Source organism: Rhinolophus sinicus, chromosome 17, assembly GCF_057876585.1.
Source record: "Rhinolophus sinicus isolate RSI-liver-muscle chromosome 17, RSI-T2T, whole genome shotgun sequence".
In the NCBI taxonomy this organism is placed as follows: Eukaryota; Metazoa; Chordata; class Mammalia; order Chiroptera; family Rhinolophidae; genus Rhinolophus; species Rhinolophus sinicus.
Window position 1 is genome coordinate 102619578 of NC_142517.1, and position 20072 is coordinate 102639649.

At 38.8% G+C, this 20072-nt stretch overlaps 1 long non-coding RNA gene across 2 annotated transcripts in view; it reads right to left on the reverse strand.

The window, feature by feature from the left end:
• Positions 1-16742, reverse strand: part of LOC109456547 (uncharacterized) — a 74893-nt gene extending 58151 nt beyond the window's left edge. Inside the window, exons 1-3 of one of the 2 annotated variants that reach the window (XR_012496844.2) lie at positions 16359-16742; positions 15426-15972; positions 5790-5982 (exon numbers count right to left, since the gene is read on the reverse strand). This is a non-coding gene — a long non-coding RNA (uncharacterized LOC109456547). The remainder of the gene's footprint in view (positions 1-5789; positions 5983-15425; positions 15973-16358) is intronic. The other variant, XR_012496843.2, reaches the window with a different exon arrangement.
• Between the last annotated feature and the right edge of the window lie 3330 nt (positions 16743-20072).

Here is a 20072-nt window from a genome sequence, read left to right on the forward strand (position 1 = left end):
TCATGTCTAACCAAACAAGCTTCAAGATGAAAAAGGTAACAAGAGACAAAGATGGACATTTCATAATAATAAAGGGGACTATACATCAAGAAGACATAACACATCAATATATATGCTCCCAATCAGAGGGCACCAAAATATATAAAGTAACTACTAACAAAAGTAAAGGGGGGTAATGACAAAAGCACAATTAGAGTAAGGAACCTAAATATCGCCATTGTATAGATCAACCAAACAGAAAATCAATGAGGTAATATCAGCCTTAAATGATACATTAAACAAAATGGATATATTCAATATTTACAGAGCCTTTCAACTCAGAACAGCAGACTATTATTTTCTACTGCAGATGGAACATTCTCAAGGAGAGACCATATTGGAACACAAAACTAGGCTCAACAAATTTAAGAAGAATTAAATTATATCAAGCATATTTTTCTAACACAATGCTTTGAAATTGGAGATCAACTGCAAAAAAGAAAGCGGGAAAAAAAAACAAATATATGGAGATTGAACAACATGGTACTAAAGAACAACTGGGTCAAAGAAAAAATAAAAGAAGAGATCAAAAGATACATAGAAACAAATGAGAATGAAAATACAACATATCAAACGTTTTGGATACAACAAAAGTAGTAATAAGAGGGAAGTTTATATCATTACAAGCCTATCTCAAGAAACAATCAAAATTCCAAATAAACAACCTAACCTCAGGTTTTAAAGAACAAAACAAAAACCAAACAAACAAAAATAAATGAAGCCCAAAGTCAACAGGAGGAAGGAAATAATAAAATTTAGAGCAGAACTAAATGAAATAGAGAATAAAAAAAGAATAGAAAAAAATTAATGCAACAAAGAGTTGTTTCTTTGAAAATATTAATGAAATTGACAACCGGCTGGCTAGACTTCCTAAGGGGAAAAAAAAAAAAAGACCAAATAAACAAAATCAGAAATAAAAGAGGAGAAATTACAATGTATATCACAGAAATACAAAGTGTGATACAAGAACGCTAGGAAGGACTATACGCCACCAAATTCAATAACCTAGAAGAAATGGACAAGTTCTTAGAAGTACATAACCTTCTTAGACTGACTCACAATGAACTGGAAAATCTAAATAGGCTGATCGACAGTAAGAAAATTTAAACAATCATCCTAAACATCCCCAAAAGTAAAAGCTCAGGACCAAATGGCTTCACTAGTAACTACTACCAAACATTCAAAGATTATTTATACATGTCCTTCTCAAATTCTTCCAATAATTGAAGAAATGGCAATACTTCCTAACTCATTTTATGAGGGCAACATTACCCTGATACAACACCTGGTATGACACATAGACACACACAAAAATAAAAGAAAACTGCAGACCAATATCTCTGATGAATACACATGAAAAAAATCCATAAACAAAATATTAGCAAATCGAATACAAAAATACATTAAAAAGATTATACATTATGATCAAATGGACTTCATTCCAGGCATATAAGGATATTTCAACATACACAAATAAATCAATGTGATATACCACATAAACTAAATAAAGGATAAAAATACTATGATCAAGTCAATAGATGCAGAAAAAGCATTTGGCAAGACACAACACCAAATTATTATTAAAACACTTAATAAAATGGGCATAGACGGAAAGTACATCCACATAATAAAGACCATATGTGACAAACTCTCAGCTGATATGATACTTAATGAAAACCTGAAAGCTTTTCCTCTAAAATCAGGAACACAAGGGCAACAATCCAAGATTGAGGAGTAGATAAACACTGTGCTTGTCTCATACTATGAACACATCAAAATTACAACTAAATTATAGAGCAATCAACCAGGAGAATCATCTGAAGTCTGGCTGAACAGAAGTTTTATAATTAAGGATATAAAGAAGAAGTCACATTCAAACTTGTAGGTGTGAAGACACAAAATGGGCTGCCCCAACCTCCATGCAGTAGAGGAAAACTGGGAGGGACATCTCTGCCACAGAGGTTTCCCAACAGAGGAGCAAGAGATCCCAGTCATAAACCAGACTCCTCAGCCCACAGTATCGGTGTCGAGAAAAGGAGCCCCCATAACATCTGACTGTGAAAAAATAGTGGAGATTTTTCTGGGTGGGACAGAGGGCTGCAGGAACACCAGACATCCTCAAAAAGGGCCTGCACACAGACTCACTCGCTCTCAGGCACTCACCCAAAGCTCTGGAGGAGAGACGGTGACTTGGGGGTGGGGGGTGTCAGAAGTATGTGGTGGCAGACTGAGGTGTGTGGCTTCAGGGTAAGAGGGCTGGAGGACACTCGCCATTTTCCCTGTAAGGGGCCTTATCCCTTGCAGCCAAGTGCCATCTTTCCTGTGTTAAGCGCTCCGCTTCCAGCCGAATCTGAATCTGATTGGTCTGGTGAGCTCTGCTGCTCCATCCTGCTGACTCACTGAGATCCTGCCCCCACCCAACTTCCCCAAGCCTGAGGCACTTTCTCACAGAGCAGCCAGCTCCACCCACATTTCACTCTTTCTTAGAAAAGTATCAGAGTACAGGGGCCCCACGTGGGCAGGCAGCAACTGGCCTCAGTGTGCTCTGAGAATTGAGAAGCACCGTTGTTTCCCTGAAAATAAGACCTAGCTGAACAATCAGCTCCAATGCGTCTTTTGGAGCAAAAATTAATATAAGACCCTGTATTATATTATATTATATTATATTATATTATATTATATTATATTATATTATACCTGGTCTTATAGTAAAGTAAGACCTGTTCTTATATTAGTTTTTGCTTCAAAAGATGCGTTAGAGCTGATGGTCCAGCTAGGTCTTATTTTCGGGGAAACACGGTAACTCCAGGCTCAGCACTGGCACCGAACCAGAAGCTACATTAACCTGGTGACCACAACTCTTCACACTCTAGTGATTCCCTCAGACTCTGCTTCATCCTACTCCCATACCACACTGGGTTTTATCAGTGGCTGAACCTTACAGGAGTTGGAAGGTGGCAGCAGGACTTAGGGTGTCCTGGCTTTCTACAGAGCTATCCCAGAACTGGCACTGGTTGCAGTTGTCTTTGGTTCACAGTGTGGCCTCTCCCAAGCACCTCCATGTCCAGCACAGGCAGTGACCAACCATGGACCACTTGGTAGATCCTACCAGATAGTCCCCCACTGGTCACAGGCAGTGGCTGACCTGGGCTTACACCAGAGCCCCTCCTAAGAAGCCCAGAACCATCATATTTGGAGGCTGTTTTCCAATTGTGTGGACCACAGCAAAGCACCACACAATTAGCCCCACAAGTGGCACTCTGAAAGGTCTCAACAGAGCCTGCTGGAGCGATTCACACTCCATGGTGTAAGCTCCCCACACAGCAGCCTATAAGTTGTTGGTGGGGCCAAACCCCACAGCCAGTCAGCCTGAGGATCAATCCCACCCACTGGCATGGCAACAGCAATCAAGGCTCAAATATAATAGGAGGGCACATAAGGGACACTCCTGGAGGACGTGGAACAGGTGACCAGGGAGACTGTGCCAGGACCCCACAGAGCCACCTGGCCAAGACTAGGAGATATAGCAGCCCTAATTCATACATAGAAACAAACACGGAGAGGCAGCAAAGATGAGGAAACAAAGAAATACATGCCAAATGAAAGAACAACAACCACAAAAAAACCTCCAGAAAAAGAACAAAATGGAGGCAAGCAACTTACCAGAGACAGAGTTCAAAACTCTGTTTATAAGGATGCTCAAGAAGCTTAGTGAGAACTTCAACAAAGAGATAGCAAGCATTAAAAAAAAAAAAGACATAGAAACCCTAAAAACTAATCAGTCAGAGGTGAAAAAATACAATAACTTCAATGAAGAATGTACTAGAAAGAATCACCAGCAGATGAGATGAAGCAAAGGACTGAATTGGTGATTTGGAAGACAAGCTAGCAGAAAATACCCAATTGGAACAACAAAAAGATTTCAAAAAATGAGGATAATGTAAGAGACCTTTGGGACAATATCAAGCATAACAATATTTGTGTCATAGGGGTACCAGAAGGAGAAGAGAGAAAGCAAGTGATTGAGAACCTATTTGAAGAAATAATGACTGAAAACTTTCTAACCTGGTGAAGGAAATAGACATAGAAGCTCATAGGCAGAGAGTCCCAAATAAGATGTTCTACCCAAACAAGCCCACACCAAGACACAGTATAATTAAAATGGCAAAGGTTAAAGACAAAGAGAGAATCCTAAAAGCTACAAGAGAAAGACAACTAGTAATTTATAAGGGAGCTTCCATATGATTGCCAGCTGATTTCTCAACAGAAACTTTCCAGATCAGAAGGGAATGGCAGAAAATATTCAAAGTGATGAAAAGCAAGGACCTACAACCAAGAATACTCTATCCAGCAAGGCTGTCATTTAAAATTGAAAGACAGATAAAGAGTTTTCCAGACAAGAAAAAGCTAAAAGAGTTAATCACCACCAACCCAGTATTACAAGGAATGTTCAAGGAACTTCTTTAAGACAAAAAACAATCAAAAAGATAAAAAATAGGACTAATAAAATGGCAATAGCTACATATCTATCAACAATCACTTTCAATGCAAAATGATGAAATAACATATCAATATCAATAACACAGCATGGCTGAATGGATAAGAAAACAAAACCCGGGGCAGACGGGTGGCTTGGTTGGTTAGAGCGCAAGCTCTGGGCAACAGGCTGCCGGTTCGATTCCCACATGGGCCAGTGAGCTGCGCCCTCAGCAATTAGAATGAAGTCAATGAGTTGCCACTCAGCTCCTGGGTGGCCAGATGGCTCAGTTGGTTGGAGAGCGGGCTCTCAACCACAAGGTTGCCGGTTCGACTCCTTGACCCCTGCAAGGGATGGTGGGCTGCGCCCCCTGCAACTAACACTGGCAACTGGACCTGGAACTGAGCTGCGCCCTCCGCAACTAAGATTGAAAGGACAACAACTTGACTTAGAAAAGTCCCAAAAGTACACACTGTTCCCCAACAAAGTCCCGTTTCCCTACCCCAATAAAATCTAAAAAAAAAAGAAAGAAAAAAAGAAAACAAATCCCTTATATATACTGCCTACAAGAGACTCACTTCAGATTGAAAGACACACACAGACTGAAAGTAAAGCAATGGAATAATTTATTTCATGAAAATAGAAATGGAAAAAAAAAGAAAGAAAGCTGCAGTACCAATACTCACACCAGACAAAACAGATTTTAAACCAAAGGGTATAAAAGAGACAAAGAAAGACAAACAATCCAATTAAAAAATGGGCTGAATACCTGAACAGACACTTCTCCCAAGAAGACATACAAATGGCCAACAGATATATGAAAAGATTCTGAACTTCAGTAGCTATTGGGGAAATACAAATCAAAACCACAATGAGATACCACCTCACACCTTTTAGAATGGCTATCATCAACAAGACAAATAATAACAAGTGTTGGAGACGCTGTAAAGAAAAAAGTACCCTCATACACTGCTTGTGAAAATGGAAACTGGTACAGCCACTATGGACAACAATATGGAGGTTCCTCAAAAAATTAAGAATAGAATTACTGTACAACCCAGCAATCCCTATTCTAGCCATCTACCAAAAAAATCTGAAAATATTTATCGTAAAGATATATGCATCCCTATATTCATTGCAGCATTATTCATTGTGGTGAAGACATAAAAACAATTAAAATATCCTTCTATAGATGATTGGATAAAGAAGATGTGGTACATACGAGATCAGATAATTAAGTTCATGAACTCATCCTAGAAAAATTGCTACATACCTCATTGCAGAATGTCACTACAGTCACCTTTGAAGTACTCCCCTTGGGAAGCTATGCACAGACGCCAGAGCCTAGTCCACTCTTCAAAGCAATTTTGGAACTCTTTTTCTGGAATGGCCATCACAGCTGTCGTCGTACCACACTTTGTGTCCTGAATGTCATCAGAATGTCTTCTTTTCAATATTTTCTTTATCTTTGGGTAAAGAAAGAAATCATTGGGGGTCAGATCAAGTGAGTAGGGAGGGTGTTCCAATACAATTATTTGTTTACTGGCTAAAAACTCCCTCATTGACAGTGCCATGTGAGCTGGTGCATGGTCGTGATGCAAGAGCCATGAATTGTTGGCGAAAAGTTCAGATCATCTAACTTTTTCACGCAGCCTTTTCAGCATACCAAATAGTAAACTTGGTTAACTATTTGTCCCATCGGTACAAATTCATAGTGAATAATCCCCCTGATATCAAAAAAAGGTTAGCAGCATCGTTGCAACAAGTTCGTGAACTTAATTGTCAGACCTCACATATGCAATGGAATACTACTTAGCCATTAAAAAAAACAAGATGTAATACTGCCATTTGTGACAACATGGATGGATCTTGAGATTCATTATCATGCTAAGCAAAATAAATCAGACAGAAAAAGTCAAGAACCATATTTTACTCATATGTGAGATATAAAACTGAAAGCAACAAACAAACAAAAACTCATAGTCACTGACAACAGTTTAGTGGTTACCAGAGGGAAAGGGGAGAGGGGAAAGTAGAAAAGGGTGTCAAATATATGGTGACAGAAGAAGATTTGACTTTGGGTGGTAAACACATAATGCAATATATAGATGATGAATTATGGAATTGCACACTTGAAATCTATATAATTTTATTAACCAATATGATCTCAATAAACTTAATCTTTTAAAAAAGCAATAGGTTAAGTAATGTGCATATTTTGAGAATGAGAATCTTATGCAGTCAAAAACTAATTATACTGAAAAAAATATAAATTGTTGGTAGCATACAGCTCTAGAAAATAAATGTAGCAAGCTACAATGTCATTGAAACATTTATAATATTTATAGCGGTTCAAATATAAGTTGTCAATTATTAACTAAACAAAACAAAACATGGATTGGCTCTAAGCAAATTACTTCTACATATATGTTGTCAACCTAGATACTATCTCTGAATGATAGACTCAGATATCTACTCCATGGCTGATATTTCCACCAAGATGTATAAACATCCAAAAGGAACTCATGACCTGTATTGCACATCTTCTGTCTTCTACCCCCAAAACATTCTTTTCGAGGGTCACTTATCACCCTGAATGCTGCTCCTGTCTATTGTGGTGCTCCACAAACTTTGGACTCATCCAAGATGAACCATTAAAAAAAAAAAAAAAAAACCACAATCTATAGTCCTGCACCAGTTAGAATGTTGATAGCTACAAATAAATAACAGGACATTTAACCTAAGTGGCTTAATAATGAGTGATTTGTTGTTTCATATAACAAGAAATACGAATGTAGCAGTTTCAAGAATGATTAACTCAAAGGTCTGACAATACCATCAGCACACTAGCAATTGCTGTATGTTCCTCAGCATTTGCCAGTGCATTTCATTAAAAATCCAAGGTGGTTGGTTTAGTTCTAAACATGTTGTGAGATCACAAGGACAATCTACCAAAATCAGACAGAAAATAAGGAAAAGGACAAAAGAGATAAAGGAACATGCTACTCAAAAGAAATCTCATGTAGCAATATTAATAATCAAGTATATTGGCACTGATTCTGAAACAAAATTTCTTGGTTTTCAATTCTATCCCTACTATATGTTAGCTGTATCACCCTGAGCAAATTACTTAACTTCTCTGCTTTCATTGCCTGTTTACTCCAACCACTTGATTCTTGTGAGGGTCAATCATGGTCGTTAGCAGTTTGCAGGTGACCCTGGCCATTGTGCTTGGTCCAGGAGTAACCATGTTACCAGAGAGAGCAGTCAGAGCCTTTACTAGGATTATTAATACTAAGTTGGGAGGAAAATCACCCTTCCCTCTGGAACTGCTGAATATGCCACAACCTCCACCCTCCACCTGTGTGATAAGCAGGAAGCTTTCTGAACTGAAGAAAGAATGTGGCCATAATCTAGAGAAAAGCCAAAATGAGAGATGAAGAGAAAGAGGAAGAGTCCAGATAAGATTTTTAAAGTCTAGCTCTACCTTCCCATTTAGACGAGCCACAGTTCATGTTCTTTTTGGCTTCAGCTGGATTAAAATGGACTTCATTTCCTTACAGAGAATAGTATTATTTAGGTCTATATCTCGTGGTACAAGCTGATCGCAAACTATAGTTTGTAGTCCCTACTTGACTTAGTAGTTAAACTCTTCCATCTGTATACAAGACTTGAATAATCCTTCTCCAAACTTGGAACAGCAGCTGAAGCTGAAGAGACATGGACTAAGTAGGCGTTAGATGTGTAATTAAACCATATGAAAATAGGTCACTGGCATTATCCCTGAACACTTAAAATCACATTAATCAATTAGCATTGTGCCTGGCACATAGTAGACATTCAATAAAGATTTGTTTCCCCTGGTAAAAGTTTTTGAAGGTACAACAAAAAAGGAATAGTCCCCTCTCCAACATGTATACAGATATTATTACCATTAGTCTCTATCTCAGTTTGAAACTGAGGCTGAAATTTGAGTTTGACGATAGGGAAAACGGACATTTTTTCTGGGCTTTTAAAATTGAAGATGCTACTTAAATTCTTTCTTCACAGTTGCAGAATTTGCCAGTGTATGTATCTGTCTTGAGCATTTATCATGCTACTATTTTTCTACTACAAATTTATTTTACCATTTTCTTATACCCACTCTTTTTAAATTGTTTAGAACCCTGTTGCAAAGCCTCATAAAGTTTGCGTGATCTATAGAATATATTCAACTCCCTACTATAGTGTCATATCAATATATTTTTTAAGAATTTTATGGATATACTAGACAAAGAAGGAGACAGGGAGAGAGAAGAAAATAATATGAAATAAATCTGAAATTGAAGACTATGAAAATGCAAAGTATATTTAAAAGTGCATAGCAGACAATATTCCATGAACATGTTCCTCACAAACTAATCACTCTATCCCAACCCCACGCAACATTAACATCTCAGAGAAGATATCCCAAGATAAAAATTGGACTGGGAATCAGGAATTATATAATTTTACTTCTGCATCTGACACTGACCAGTAGAATGAAAGACTCTGGATGAATAATATTCTGCACTTCATTTATTCATCTGATTTGGACAATAATAGTCCCATGATTCAAATATCTCTTTTTCACCTCTTCTATTTACTCAGTATTACATTATTTTGTTTTTCCATGTGGAACTTTTGCTTGCATCAGGTAGTAATAGTAAATAATAGGCTTTCAGTTGTCACCTTTCCAAATAATATTTTCATTTTTATAGGAGTATCTTACTGTGGGGACAGAGCCCCAGAAAGTAGTTTCCAGGCTCTCAGCCTCACATAGAAAGGTGGTGGCTCAGGTAGTAAATGGCCATCAACTGTGATTGGATGGCCATCAGCTGTGGCTACTTGGCCGTCAGCTGTAACCAGTGAGCCATTGGCCACTAATATAACTGCTGTGGCTATGCTAGCAGAAAATGGGGGCTAACAAGAAGATGGTGGCTGGGCTAACAAGAGCAGATTGCAGTTAGGATGGCTGGTTGTGGACAGTGTGGATCCAGCCTCCAGTGAGAGTATAGTGCCGCCAGCGAGAATATACTAGTATGACTCCCCTACTTATGGCTCCGTGGGTGTTCCTTTTTGGCCTCACCATATCCTGCGTTCTTATGTGGGGAGCGGGAGCAGAGACCCTGCAGGCCGCCCTGCGTGACACTTAACTATCATTAAAAGGACTTGGTATCTAACTGTGGGACTTGGGGCCTGTTGTACGGTGTCATGCGGGCGCCCCTGCTCACAGCGCCATTTGTCATGCGGGACGGCCTGCGGGGTCTCTGCTCCCGCTCCCCATACAAGAACGCAGGATATGGTGAGGCCAAAAAGGAACACCCACGGAGCCATAGGTAGGGGAGTCATACCACTATGGTCTCACTGGAGGCTGGGTTCACTGGACGTGCGACCTGCTGTCCCTTTTGTCTGCAACCCACCGACGACTCTCTTTCACTCTCCTCCTCTCTCCTCCGTAGCCGCAGCAGTTATATTAGCGGCTAATTGGCTAACTGGCTACAGCTGACGGCCAATCAGCCACAGCTGACAGCCATCTACTACCCGAGCCAGCACTCCTCCACGTGAGGCCGAGAGCCTGTAAACCACTTTCTGGGGCTCTGTCCCCACAACGGGATATCAGGCGGGGTCTTTGCTCCCGCTCCCTGCACAAAAACACAGGTGTAGTGCAGGGCAGCCTGCGCGGTCTCTGCTCCCGCTCCCCACATAAGAACACAGGATGTGGTGAGACCAAAAAGGAACACCCACGGAGCCATAGGTAGGGGAGTCATACCACTATGGTCTCACTGGAGGCTGGGTTCACATGACATGCGACCTGCTGTCCGCTTTGCTGCCAACCGACCACTCTCCTCAACTCTCCTCCACTCTCCTCAACTTTCCTCGACTCTCCTCAGTAGCCATGGCAGTTATATTAGTGGCCAATGGCTCACTGCTTATAGCTGACGGCCATCCAATCACAGTTGATGGCCATTTACTACCTGAGCTAGCACCTTTCTATGTGAGGCCTAGAGCCTGGAAACTGCTCTCTGGGGCTCTGTCCCCACAGGGCCCTACTACAAGGAGACTATAGGTCAGTTAGGGGAATGTTTGGGGAACGTGAAATAAACCAGAATAATTGGGGCACAACTTGCCCAGTCAGCAGATAAACTGTTTTATCATCCAAATGTAATCAAACCTGAATTTTTAGTCAATGACAAATCATTATGAAACTTAAAACCTTGATTGAACATTTCATTATCCCCAGCCTATTAACTTTTCCATAAATTTTATTGTCATTTTATAAGCTGGGATTTGGATTTGTTTTGGACTGGCCCCTCCTCCCCCCAACCTCTTGGTGAGAGAAGAGGGATGTGTGTCTAAGTGAGTGGAGGAAATGTTGCGGCTCGAGCAGGCATGGCTGGATTTCAGGATTGTTTCTGTAACTGGAGGGAAAATATGCTAGCAGGTATTCCCGGCCATAGCTCTCTGAAAGATCCTCCCACATGGCTTGCTTCGCTTTTACTTTCATTTTGTATTAAACAAAAAGTCATTTGAGGGCTATTGAATGCTCTGGTTTGTGTTTTCCAATACCAGATAAAAGTTAAACAGATGAACCATTTGGGTGGTAAGGATTGGGAAATCCACGGCTGCTAAAATGCTTTAAACTTTCAAAATGGTTTTGTTTTTTTAAACCCATTTTCCATGTTCCAGCAGCTGTGGGTTTTCCCAGGGCTCCCCCTGTGGCTCAAAAGGGAGCTGCTTAATGCTTAACAGATGAGCCAATTGAGTTTTTAAATGCAAAATAAATTTAAAGTGCACAAAGAGCACAGGGGAATCCACAGCCAAGAATAGACTGAAGGAGGAGAGTGGGCCGCGAGCACCCGGCTGTGGGGAGACGCAGCCTCTTTGGCAACTGGCAGCAAGTGGCAGGAGGTGCAAGCACATCCATCTTTTAATCAGCCCTCAAACGGCTGTGAGCGTGCTCCATATCGCCAAAAGGTTTTCATAGCTGTTTTCCATATATATACATATATATATATACATATATATATATGTATATATACACACACACATATATATGTACATATATATGTATATGTATATATTCGTATGTATATATTTGTGTGTGAATATATATATATTTCCCCTTTAAGAATAGTAAAAAAGAAGGAGAAGGAGAAGAAGAAAATGAATACATGGGGAGGCTCTATGGAAAACAAGAACACCTGTTTTGAAGTCCCTCAAGTTTGTTCTCTCAATGAGAGTGAAAGACTGTGGTCCCTTCATGTGGGGACAGAGCCAGGACTGCAGTTTCCAGGCTCTCGGCCTCACATGGAAAGGTGCTGGCTCAGGTAGTAAATGGCCATCAACTGTGATTGCATGGCCATCAGCTGTGGCTAGTTGGCCGTCAGCTGTAACCAGTGAGCCATTGGCCACTAATATAACTGCCATGCCTATGCCAGCAGAAAATGGGGGCTAGCAAGAAGATGGTGGTTGAGCTAGCAAGCAGATTGCAGAGTGGCGGAGTGTGGCGGAGTGTGGATTGCGGATTCTGTGGCTCCTGCTTCCTGTGTCTCCACCCAGCGCCAGCAAGAATATGGTGGTGTGACTCCCGTCTGTGGCTCCGTGGGTGTTCCTTTTTGGCCTCACCATATCCTGCATTCTTATGTGGGGAGAGGGAGCTGAGACCCTGAATCACGCTTCAGCAAGATTTCCCCTCAGCTCTGGGTCTCGTTACCACCTGTGCTCCTGACACTCCACAGATCAGCCAAGCATCCAAGTTCTCACAACACTCAGCTTTAAATGTGAGGAGCCAGGACGACTGTGGGCTTTGGTTGGGGCACAACTTGCCCAGTCAGCAGATAAACTGTTTTATCATTCATCTAAATTTGTGAACATGAGAAAGAACTGGAGTTTGGTGCTTAAAAGTAAGATTCAGAAAACAGTTTTTACCAACTTTGATAGTCTTCTCTGATTCAGGATAAATCAGTCCAATAGCTTTAAAAATCCACCGTTTTCATGGTACCGGTATAAGTGCTTTTACTTAGGAGGCTCCCAACATCATCAACACCAAATTCCATGAGTGTACTTTCTTTCATTGAAGGCCATAGAACTAACTGTTGGATTCCAAATTGTGCAAATCTTTTAGAGAGAGAACCTCATAATTTCAACACATTTTTCAGCGCAATAGGGACATTGATTGACATTCCAGAATGAGATACAGCACCAGTTAAGCTTATCAGACCACATAACCTACCAGATTTCTGGCCAGTGCATACTAGAAGCATGAATTCTTTAATATTGGGGTTGAGGGGTTGGGGATGTCCTTTGTTGTCTAGTGTATTTTAATTGCATTTGAGGAATATTTAAGTTAATCTGCTAAAGTGCTTCCGAGAAAAGGCAAACCCATTGGAAAACTTCTGTTGCTCAGATCTTGTATTCATACTTGGCTTTTAAGCTAGGAAAGTATTGACAATCTTTTAATAGGGCACTTGTGCAGAAATCAGTTTAATGGATAATAACCAAAAATCTTGTCATCATGCCAGCAGAAACTTCCTGTTAGGAAACCAAGAAGAGGCTGATAGAAAGGTTCCAATTTACATTTGACGCATCACCAAGTCCAGCAATGACTAATGAACTCACAATGTTCAATAAGCCTAAAAAAATACACATGTATGTAAACACACACACTTACACACACACACACACACACACACACACACACTCCTACTTTTCTATTCTTATCTAACCTTTTCTAACCTTTGCCTATTCAAATACAAATTACTTTCCTTAGGCATTTTTACCTCTTTCCAACTATAAAGTAAATGTTATTATTTTGGGTTTTGAGAGCTATAGTGGCACCCCCCCAACCCCTGCCAAAAAGGAAAAAACAAACGACTCCCCCAAAAAATATCCCAACAAACTATAAACAGATCATTATCATTTGGTCTCAACTTTCTGGTGATAATTTGGCGACCCTTAATTGTTTAATGGAATAATCATTTTACCTTAACCATTTAAATTTAAAGTGTTCATTGTGAATTGGAAACTTCTACAAAATAGATTGAGGAGGAATGCTCCTACTCTGCAATTGGGACTGTGTATGCAGAGACATGTGCCTCTTAGGCAGTCAAATCCACTTAAGGCATTGACTATATCCAGCCTTGTCAGTTGGCCTGAAGGAAAGATACTGATGAGGCTGGGCTCCTAGAAAGCAATTATATGGTTAATTGCTTTAGTGTGAACCTAGCCATTGTGATTAAAGCCTAGGACTGTGTTTAGGTAGAGCAGAGTTTCTGTGCTTCAAGGCACTCCTAGGCAGAGCTAGTACTCTCCAGGCCTTGGGAAAATATGCTGAGGCATCAGAATATCTCTGAGGAGTTGAGTGTTTAGGGATCATTTAATCATTAGATCATTGTCATGCGGGGCGGCCTGAGGGAGTCTCAGTTCCCGCTCCCCACAAAAGAACACAGGACATGGTGAGGCCAAAAAGGAACACCCCGGGAGCCATAGGTAGGGGAGTCACACCACAATAGTCTCACTGGTGGCGGGGTTGGAGACACAGGAAGCAGGAGCCACACTATCCGCAACCTGCTGTCCACTTTTCTCTGCGAACCAACCTCACTTGCTAGCTGCCATCCGCCCTGCTAACCGCAATCCGCGCTTGCTAGCTGAGCCACCATCTTCTTGCTAGCCCCCATTTTTTGCTAGCATAGTCACGGCAGTTATATTAGTGGCCAATGGCTCACTGGTTACAGCTGATGGCCAACTAGCCACACCTAATGGCCATCCAATCACAATTGATAGCCATTTACTACCTGAGCCAACACCTTTCCACGTGAGGCCGAAAGCCTACAAACTGCTCTCCTGGCTCTGTCCCCACAACCATATTCAAAGAAACTGGGTTAATTTGAATACATAATCATTGGATCACATATTCATATATTTGTAACCTCTTTGAAAGGGTGAACATCAGAATACAGATTTAAATAAACAAAAACATATTCAAAACTTGACATGTTATGTGCTTGAATTTAATGCAAATCTGTGCTCACCCCCGAAGCATCTTATACCTGTCACCTAATGATTGCACATGCCTCTGTACTGCTACTGGTGTTCATGGATGTAAACTAAAAAGACTATCTGCTCTACTCTTTAATAAAAACTATGGCTTATCTTTTTTGAATTCCAAATTTAGTTATTTCTCTTACAATTTGATTATCAACAGTTAGGCCACATTTTATATATACACACAGAGACATACACACATGTACAAACGAATGTGTGAAGTATACTTAGACTAAATTTAATGCACATAACATTTCAAAACTATTGTTTAATCTTTTGTTTTCTTGTAAAATTATGTAGACTCAAAATCATTACTCCTTCCAGTGAAATGTTGGCTTCAGAGTTCACTTGTTATAATGAAATTCTAAATCATTCAGCAAGTAGAATGTATTTTTTTTTTCCATAAAATACCCAGCATACTTTTGGAGCTTTCTCCAGTGGAGACTAACATGCACTGATGCATACAAAAAAAAAAAAAAAAAAAAAAAAAAAAAAAAGCTATCCATGTTCTGGTAACTCAAATCCAACTCCATTTTGAATAGATTTTTAAAATACTCCTGGAAATCACAGAAGGGTAACTGATGACGACTTCAAATTACTTCCATGTTGTTTATCCTAAAATCTACCCCATAATCTTTTACTACATTATGGGCAATAATATCATTCTGTCAACTGTAAAATCAATGGAGTTTTATTAATTTAACTGCATTTATTGCTCTTCTATAACCTCATAAAAACTGACCCCTGTGTATATAAGGTATTGTAGAAACCCTACTTCTTCAGAAATGGATGCAATTATTAAGATTTACCATTTTAAGAAATATTAACAAAAAAGGGGACATACTATGGTGTAGTCCTCATCATTTTGCATTTTTCTCCAAACAGTTGCCTTCATTTTCGGGGTAGATGCACGAATGTTAATAGCAGAAGCATCAGGAGCAGAAGCTGGGAGCAAGAAAGCCATGTTTGGCATGACTTTGTAGATTCATTGTAGCGAAAGATGTTACACAAAGCATGGTGCATCAAGTGTTTTATTTCTGAAATGGAACCTTTCTCTCAGACCAATTTGACTCAGTATTTCTTACCACTGTAAAAATTTACTCATAAAGGAGTTAAATATTAAAATTGAATGTGAAGTAATAGAAAAACATAATCTATTCCCCAATGCAAAAATCAAATATGCAAATATGAAAATAAGGGGACTCTGCTTCTTCCCCTTATATAACTGATTAAATTGTCACTGCTGGAGATTACATGGGTTTTTATTCCCTTTACAGCCATACTCAATTGGACGGATAGAAAAATATATTGCCACAGACGAGACCCACCACCTGGGTACACTGTGTTTCCAGTTGCCTGCAGAGATCTTGTCCAAAACTTTGCAGCTACCCCTTTAAAAAAAGAAAAGTATTAGATGTGATCATTCATGACAGACTATATGATCTCTAAAGTCCTTTCCAACTTGGAGATTCCAGTAAGACAAAAACTCCTCCTCTCGTTACCGGATATTAGCGTGCAGTTTACTTCCCATGTAACAAAACCTTCACTAGCACACCCCTTTTTATATCCATCCTGAAAAACATTTCATTCATTTTGCATGAGAGAGGCTCTTCCCTTTCTCTGTTTGAACTTTATTTCGTAGCTGATTAATGAATCTATTTCCTGGCTTATCTGTTTTGACACAGAACCTACCACTCCCCCAGTTTTGCCCAATCGTCCCTTCCAGATGGAAATATTTTATTCTTGCAAAAATTGGATATAGAAACAGAAGGATTACCTTTACTTCCTCATGTCTTGCCACGGTTCTGAAATGGTTTTCACAGTCTGCCTGGATGTAATAGAAGTTCGTGCTCAGTGACGATGTCGCCTGTCTGTGTCACTCTGCACGGCAGGCTGAGCGAGGAGCTGCCTCCAGCTGCAAGCAAGGGGCCTCAGAGCTAAGGACACACACACATCTACTTTGTTAATGAGATCTTTTCTCTGGTGCACAGAGATGTAGCCACAAGGACAGAGAGATTTAACAACTGAAAAGGTGGTAGGATGATGTTTTTGAGTTGGAGCAATCAGAAAAAGAAATAAATAACAGCGAAAAACCTAGTGAGCAGATGCTACACTGCAAGGACAAGTGAACAGGAACAAGTCTATTTGCCTTTAGATCTGTAGTAGATGTACACATGTTACTTTGCTATAGAAGGGAAGGAATTGATCCCCAAAGGATTTTCAGGTGGCTTGATGTATGGCTGAAAATATTTGTGTTGCTGTTGTTGCTTTAGCCATTCAGCAAAATGACACATGGCTATTTTTAACTAGCTACCATCTCTACTCTATCTGTTGTCATAACTGTAATTTGAAAAAATTATTTTCTTGAATTGAGTGAATGTGTGAACAATCAAGTTTCTCCTTCCTGGCATCTAGGTGGGTAAACTTATAATGAAATCAAATGACTTCTCCATGTCAAAACATCCAAATTCCGTATGTATTTAAAAACAGACATACATATCATGCTTAAATATAACATTCTGCTTTAACTTGAGAATTTTAAAAATAATTGCTTTTTAACATCATGTATGCCCTTTTCATAGAGTAAATGGCTCAATTCAGATATCATTTTGCTGTCAAAATTAAAAGCAGAGTTGTGAGTGTTCTGGCTTAAGTCTGTGCTTGAACCCTTTATTCTCTGTGTTTGCTTTTTTTCTTTCTCGTGTTTCTTTGTTTTTCTTTTCAAGACTTCCCAGGCTTTTTGTTTTACCATATTGTTCTGTTTGCACTGATCAACTGTTTTTTGGCCAAAGATCCATATTTAATCTAATTTTCCTGTTTTTGTTTAATTTTCCCATAGTTTTATATTGTTGCTTTTTCTTTCTTTTTTTCTAGGGCATTGTGCTTACTTGTGAAAATAAAATTCCAAAAATCAGAATAATACTCTATAGACAAACTTTTCTACTCAGTGTCCTTATCTTTTAACATTTTGCCTTTCGATATGTATATTCCCTCTCCCAGTACTGGCCATTTTAAACCATCTTTTCGTAGATTTCACTGCTTTTTCTATTACTAATATTCCTTTTTTTCTTCATTCTTCTCTCGATGTCCTGATTTCCCAGGCATCTAGTCATTACTAAAATGTGACCACCATTTATTCAACACTTAGTATGTGTTATATGCTTCATACATATTCCCTGAACTCGTACTACAACCCTGAAAGGTCGGCATTCTCATCTCCATTTAATACAAGGAAAGACAAAAGAGACCTAATGATTAAGGTACTGCCCTAAAGCCACACAATAACTGTGATAGCAAGTATTTGTTACCATACTAGCAGGCACCAAATCACTTTCTCTTTCAACTAAATCACACGAGGCAAAAATCAAATGTATGTTTGAAGTTGTTATGTATTAGGGAAGATAAGCTCCCTTGTTAAACTTCACTCACACGTACTCACTTCATTATTTGTAGGCACTTGTAACTGAAACAATTAAATAGGAATTACTCCTATGTCTTCCTTTTGATAACGTTTCCAACTTTATTTTTATTTGTGATTTTAAAAAAAAAGCTCTAAACTCAAATTACTGTCTTCAACAAAAATTTAACTATGTCCCAGTTTTCTTTGTATATATACCAATTTACTAACATATGGTTATAGATGTAAACAAACTGATAACAAGTTCCTACTAGTAAAATAAACAATAAATGGCAACTCTAGAAGCATGAAAAGATTGTGCTGTCTAAAGACCCACAGCATATCAACATCTCCAGTAATGACATCAGTGATCAAATATGTTTTTACAGTTGTCAAAGTAGAGGATCAGACATTTAATCCCAGCCTCCTTGCAGCTGCTTTTCTCCATCCATCCCTCCCTCTATTATATTTGCCTTTTGGGAGAATAAAAAAATTTACGTGTTCTTTTATGTTCCTTATTCAGATTTAGAAACTCTCATACTTCTTGCTGTAATGATGACATGCAGGTGTCATTCTCTAAACAGGCCAGTTTGCAAGTTTCATAAACCCACCATTTAATCATTACCACCTCCTTCATCCTATATATATATATATATATATATATTCACATACATATACACACATACCAGGGGTTCCAAAAAAATATATACAAGTGACCACTTTGGTCAACATTGCTCAAGCAATAGTTTGCTATAATCAGAAGTGTCTGGATGCTGATGGTTACTACTTTGAGCACCTCTTGTAATTGCAGAAGTCAAACATAACTTGTATTCATTTTTGTTATCGGTATATATTGATATTACAATTTTAATACAAATGTTTCCTTTCTTAAAATGTGTATACATTTTTTGGCATATATATGATATATATGTATATCATACTTTTAACATAAGTACATATATCTGTATATATATATATATATATATATATATATATATATATACATGTAATTTAAGAAACAGACACATATTGATATTTTATAGAAGTGTCTAAAATTGCTTTAAATATTACCATGAAAAAAGTTATATTTCTCAACTTTGGAAAAGAGCGTAACACAATTTTCTTTGATGGATTCCAGACCTGAAAGCTGTTCTTATATTAAGCTGTAATTAATGATTGTACCCAGCAGTCTCCTAATGAATTGCAGAAAGAACAAAGTTGACCATTAGAAGACCTGAAGTAGCTAGAGAACTCTGACAACAAGGATAGGATAACAGTAATGGAGTCATTATGAGGAGAAACTGGGGAGTGAGGGAAATTTGACTTTGAATTTCAGTTCTACCATTTGCCATCTCTGTGGCTTGGGCAAGTTATCTCATTCTTCTAAACCTCAGTTTCTTTATCTGCAGAGTGGGGATAATAATGCCCACCTCCAAAGCCTATGGGGAAATTCAATCAGATAATGCATATAGAGTATTCAGGATAAAATTTGATGTTTAATAAGTCCAGTATAAAAGACAGTTGTCATCGTTATTGTCATCATCACTGTCATCATCAGTATACAGTAACTGAAAATTGGTTTCTTTTTTCTTTCCTCCTTTTGGCACTCTGTACTGAGCCATAGAATCCTTTATCCAGCTTATAAATGACATTTGCAGTCCAAGTGTTTTCTTGCAGTTGTTGTCCCCACACTACAATAAATTTATATGTAACTCCTATAACAACTTTAAGATCAAGATTAAATCTGTGCTAAATGAAGCCTACATGAGCCAGCTCTTCAGTACCCATTATAGCACTTGGAATTTATGTCTATTGGCAAGTATTTAAGAGTATAATCCATATCATGGTTTTGCCTTGCTATATCAACTTATACTGGTAGTTTATTTCCCTAATAAAAATTTCCAATGCTAGATCCAATGTTTGGCACATAGAAGATGTTCAATAAATTACTATTAAAATGAGCTAAACCGAACCTGTATATCTTATCTACCTAAGATAAATCATGGCTGTGTTAAGGGTATGCCTTATTTATTTATTCATTCATACATGTGTTCATTCATTCAGTAAGCACTTGTTATGTGTCTACATATGATA